Source organism: Phocoena phocoena, chromosome 3, assembly GCF_963924675.1.
Source record: "Phocoena phocoena chromosome 3, mPhoPho1.1, whole genome shotgun sequence".
Lineage (NCBI taxonomy): Eukaryota > Metazoa > Chordata > Mammalia > Artiodactyla > Phocoenidae > Phocoena > Phocoena phocoena.
The window spans coordinates 22,047,318-22,053,782 of NC_089221.1; positions in this window are offsets into that span (position 1 = coordinate 22,047,318).

The following is a 6,465-nucleotide window of genomic DNA, read 5'->3' on the forward strand; positions in this document are numbered from 1 at the left end:
CCCTGAAAATTTCTGGGCAAAGATAATCAAAGGTAGTTTCTGGCCAGGCATTATGTATCAAATCACAGTAGCTTTATGCAATATTCATAATAGGAATATGCATGCACACAAAAATATCAAGTCGACCTCTCACTGGACCCTCTGTGAGGTATCTTTGGTCACTTACGCCTAACATCTATGTGGAGGAATGAAGGACTTAATCACTACAGCCATGTGTGATTTAACTCTTTAGAAAGAAACATATTACAATAAATTCCAATAATCAAAATATTTCTATGGTTATCTGCGATTGGCCAGCTTAGTGCTACCTCTGATTCACTCCATACTCTTAGAATACATAGATGCTCTTATGCGTTCTTAAAGAAAAGGACAGTTTGTTTTGTAAACATAGCAACTTGTAACCACTAAAGCTAGTTTTAAACCTGTCATAATTAATGACAACTTTCCAGGAGTAATTGTAATACAGAATGTCAGTCAATCAGTAGCAACCCCACTCTTCTGAAAGGCTCCCAGCAGTTGAGCTCTACACTTCATATAACCCTGATAAGACAAACAGTGTGCTTTGTTCAGGTAGACATTGTTTTACAGAACAGATCTTCCTTCTTTGACTAACAATAAACTCGGGTTTTTGTTCTGATACCAAATGGTAGCCTCTTTCTTTGATAATTGAAGCTTCCATCAATATTATTTGAAAGACTATCATTTGGAAGCATTCCATACGAACTTTGGACAGGAAGACATTATGACTAGGCATCTTGGCCCAACTTCAGTTTTGGTTTTTTTTGTTTTTTTTTCACTGCCAAATAAATGTTTCTATATCCATCTCAGCTCTGAATTATTTAATTAAATAATTGTTGAACTTATTTTATTACTTTAGGGTTTTTTAAATAGTCCTTCACCTTGAGAGAGGGAAACCAACAAAGAAGAGTAAGTGACCTACATAGATTGTTTCCAGAGTCTTTTCCTTAAGAATAGATTGGAAAAGCTTCAAAATTGTGGTGGAAGAAGATTAAAGGAAACTTCAAAAAATAGAATCCAGGGATATTTCAAACAATGTTCTAGGATAGATCCAATATTCAAAGTAAGAGAACACTGTTTTCTTTTTGTAAATGGGCTTAGATCTGAAAAGGAGACTTGGTTGAAAAATTAAGTTAGAATGGGTAATTTCTAAGTGAGAAGATGTTCATCAGGTAGCTAAATATTTTTAATAAGAGCTAAAAGGTAAAAAAGTATGAAAATCAAAACAGACTTATGACACTTCAAATAAAATTCTGTCTCCTAAAAGAAAACAAGACTGATTTACCTGTTGTCCTCCAAGAACTGGAAATCTTCGGGTCTGGATACCTGTAGAGATTACAAGCATAAAGGTCATTGAAAACAAACCAAAAAAAAAAAAACTAATGTTTTCTCTTGATTAAGAATCAGGACAGATGTTAAAAATGTATAAAATAATGTCACTCTGTGGGGGATTTTAGCCCTTAGCAGTGTAGTATCCTTCCTTTAAATTCTCAAAGGAAATTTTTAATACATATAGATGCACAAAATACAGCTTGCTTATTGACATGGGTGATATATCTAACCAATACTCTATAAATATCAGATCCCCTGAAGTGCTAAAATCACTAGTGAAATAGGAATGGTTGCCAGTACTAAGTTCTTTCACATGTCCCTAACTATAATCAATTGAAACTCCTTTATTCTCTGTGATACAACCTCTGTAAGTTTAATAGTAAATTAATTTACAAATGGAACTACCAGATCAAATATCCTGTAGGAAGTCTATTAATAGAAGTTCAAATTTTTTGTCCTCACGACCAAATTCGTATTGATTTTGACATCCTGACATTAGTATACATACATTGAATGTCTCAAGAAATAACCCAATAATTAAATATGACTGTAGAATTCCCATTGGCAAAAGACTCTGCCCAATTATAAGCATAACATTTGGAGCAGAGCTTATCATATTTCAGATTTTCTCCCCCAATTACATATATCTATATTTTATGTGTATGAACATTTAGGTCATGCTTTACGGAGATTAACTCAACAACATAGCCCACCTCAAAAATCATCGCTTATCCTAGCCTATCTCTTGATCCAAGAGCCAAAACATATTCTTTTTGGATCAGAACAATTGCTTACTGGAATAAATTAAGGAAATCATCTTCATAGCTTATAGAATCATTTGTATATTTAATGGTAAACATCAAATCTTAATAAATAAAACCATCTGACATTTTTCGCCTTGAGCAGGTAAAAAATCTGCTGATCATCATGTTGAAGAGGCTGCTTTTACAAAAGTTCTTATGAAAGGACTTGTTAAAAAACCAGCAAAACAAATTCATAGATAAATTCAAATGTCTCAACATAGATGCCTGGAATCTTTCCCCAATTCTAAAAGATAGCACTGGAAATGATCGTGTTGTAAAATCCACGGGCATACCTCCACAGGAAGCCTAGTGGCATCAGATGATTTCATGGATGTTTTCTAAAATTATCATGAGATAAACTTTAACAATAGGAATAGATATAATACGATATTAAGAAATGTCACTAGGGAAATTTTTTCTAAGTTAACAGATGATATGGCCAGTTCATGCATCAATTATATCCAATATAATTCTGAAATTGATAAGGTAGAAATGGAAGCAGCCCAAAGGAACACTTTCAGCATGTCCAAATGGATTTTATACATCTGCTTCCTCTGTTTGTTATGAATATGTAATACTGATAGTTTTTTATTTTATGGATTTGTTGAAGCAGTCTCAGCTATGTAAATCTAAATATAGTTCTTATGCTTTTTTTTTTTGGTAAACATTATCTAAGAGTTGGTAAAGGCTTTCGGCAAATATTTTTCTCCATCAATATAAATTAACATGAATGTATACAAAAAATTACTGAGAAAGGTTATCAACTTTTGCTTTTTAGTAAATGAATGGGCAAATAACCAGTGTATATCAAGCAGGTAAAAAATAATTGGAAGATCACAGTTTAGGCCAGGAGAAATCTTTGTATGTCTTTCTATGTCCTCCCTTTTGAATCTGAGTTTCCCATGTACAAAGAGCAGTTCTTCCCTGAATTATCCACCTAATTACAGAAGTCGAAGGTAGAAAAAATGAGAAAGAAGGTGACCAAACTTGAATTAATTCCCAAGCTATTTATCTTAACACTTGGATTTAATACCCAACACTGTATTTTGCATACCACATTATCACAGGGTTAATCCCAGAACCAAACTTGATTCACTGGAACTTAGCTGTTCCATGGAAAGCAGAAGTCTTGGCTATTCCATTATTGCTCACAAACTTTTGAAATGGCAAGAAAAAATATACAGAATATGTATTTTTAAAATATTTAATAACTGTAGGAAATGCTCATCATATATATTATGTGACACATGATATTATAGAAAATGCATGAATAGTATATATTAAATGTTAAAAGTGCATGTGTATGTGTGTAAGCCAGGAAAATAACCAATAACAAACATCAAAACTTCAATATTCAATATCCCTGGAAGATAGTAATATAGTTGACTTTTATTATATATTTCTGTGGTTTACAGTTCCTCCATGCCAAGCATATATTGTCTTTATAAGTAGGAAATATAAAATAAAGGTATTTAAATGTAAGTATAAAATTTGTCATAATGATTCTGATGTATTTTGGGTTTATAAATTAATACATTTCTTATTTTAACATTAATAAACTTATAAAATATTTAATACTTTACAGCACAAGCAATTCTCAGTTATAGCAAGTGCTTGTTTTATAGTGGAAAATAAAATAGAGAAAGATTTAGGCAGTTTTGTAGCCACTTAAATACTAAAAGAGCATGATGGAATATATTATCAGTTCCTAGTCAGCCAAAATTTAAGCATACTGTTTAAAAGTTTCATTTACTTATTTTGTTGTTGTTGAACAGAAATATATATATATGTGTGTATATATATCTATATATAGATATATAGATATCTACATAGCTATCTATAACAGATAGATATAGATTTTTTTTTTTGGTGAGGGGTGTTTAAATGATAAATTGAAGAAATCTCACCAGAGTAAACATTGTCTTGTTTAAAAGAAAAAAGAAACAAACAAAAACCTTAAGGTTAAAGTTCAGTTAATATTTTCTAATAAAAAATGATTGTTACCTTTTCATTAAAAACTATTATGTGTGAACATTTTAATACTATTGGAATCTACAATTACATATAAAAATAAAACTTTAAAAATTGATCTGTATTTATGAATGGCATGGCATACAATTTAATAATTTCAAGTGTTATCAAATTAATGTAAGTTTATAGACTGCATAATAATTTGAAAGAGTTAACTCCAAACATTTTTCTAAAATATAAACATTTTTAGTTTTGTGAGAGGAGATTAAAAGTGGTGTGAGTTTGGAGGTGTGAGTTTGGATGTCTATTTTAAGTTGTGTGGATATAAGAGTGAGAGGGAGAAAGACAATGGGTGGGGACAGAGGGAGGGAGGGAGTGAGAAAGAGAAGGAAGTGGGGCAATACTCTGTGTGAATGTGTGTGTGTGTGTGTGTGTGTGTGTGTGTGTGTGTGTATGTATGGGGAGCAGTAGTGATTCATGTCCAATGAGCATGAATGTGTCTAAGGGTGAATGAACATGAGGATGTGTGGGTGCACATGCGAGTGAGAGGATGGCTGTGGTTATGCATGTGTTATTCACTATACCGTTCTGTAAAAATGAAATCTATGGCTAAGTATGGAAAACACTTCCTCTTAAAGGTCCACAATGTATGTATATATGAGAGAGTCTTTTTTTTTTTTTTTTTTTTTTTTTGTGGTACGTGGGCCTCTCACTGTTGTGGCCTCTCCCGTTGCGGAGCACAGGCTCCGCACGCACAGGCCCAGCAGCCATGGCCCATGGGCCCAGCCACTCCGCGGCATGCGGGATCTTCCCAGACCGGGGCACGAACCCACGTCCCCTGCATTGGCAGGCGGACTCTCAACCACTGCGCCACCAGGGAAGCCCATGAGAGAGTCTTTTTAAATAAATGTATTTAAAGGTTTTATCCAAACTTACTTGAACAAGTGATATTTGTATTCATGCAAAGCATGTTGTCGGCCTACGGAACTGGAAAGAAACATACTTTGGTAAATAGGTATATAGGTGTAGGACATTACATGCTGAGAATCCATGTGGGCCCTGTCTACCCTGCAGTGTGACTCCACAATAGGGCAAAAGTAGTGGAGGCTGGGGGGGAGTGATTGGCTGTGAAGAACAAAGTGATTGGCTGTGAAGTTTTGCACTCAAGGCTGCATCTGAGCAGAGCAAGGGAAACAATTGTGAGTTCCTGCACAGGCAGTGCATTGGAAACAGCTGAGACCTCTGTCTGCAGCCAACATGAGCCAAGAGCCCTCATGGTCCCCCTTACTTCAGCATTCTCCCTCTCTGGGGCAAGGGTCCTGATGCTGGGAGAGGAGAAACCACATGGTTAAAGGGAACAGAGTCAGCTCAGGCATGAACCTCAGGACTTCTGCTCCAGCAACTTGGGATCAGACCCTGCCCCAATAGGGTAGTGATAGGCGCTGAACAGAGGGGAGGTCCCACCTCACACCCAGCTACAGCTCTAGCCCCTCCATCTCTAGCCCCACACCTACTAAGGTGATAGCTTCCAGCACACCCTGAGAAATGATGTGACTTGTGTCCACGTCAAATCCAGGTCTCCAACCAAAGGCATTGGGAGCATGCAGTCTTTATAAGAATGCTTCCATACAAGAACACCCCTTCAAGACTGCAATAGGTAACTGTTTCAACTAAATTTATAGAGGCAGAGAAGCTAAGCAAAATGAAAAGGCAGAAACTCCTTTTCATTTCAAGAGAAAACCCCTGAAAAAATAATGAAACAGAAATAAATAACTTACCAGATAAAGAATTCAAAGCATTGGTGTTAAAAATGTTAACTGAATTAGGGAGAAAAGAATAGATGAACACGGTGAGAATTTTAACATGGAGCTAGAAAATGTAAAAAAGACCCAATCAGAAGTGAATAATTCAATAACTGAAAAAAAAATAATACCAGAAGGAATAAATAGCAGACTAAGTGATTAAGAAGAATGCGTAAATGATCTGCAAGACAGAATGATAGAAATCACCCAATCAGAACAGCAAAACAAACAACAACAAATCAAAGCTTAAGTGATCTCTAGGTTAACATTAAGCTTAGCAACATTCATATTATAGGGATCCAAGAAGAAGAGGGGGGGATAGAAAGTGTATTTGAGGAAATTATTGCTGAAATCTTTCCAAACCTGAAGAAGGAAACAAATATCTGTATACAGGAAGCACAGAGGATCCCAAACAAGATGAACCAAACAGACCCACACCAAGACATAATTAAAATGACAAAAGTTAAAGAGAGAATCTAAAGGCAATAAGAGAAAAACAGTCATATACAAGGGAACCCCTGTAAGGCTATCAGCTGATT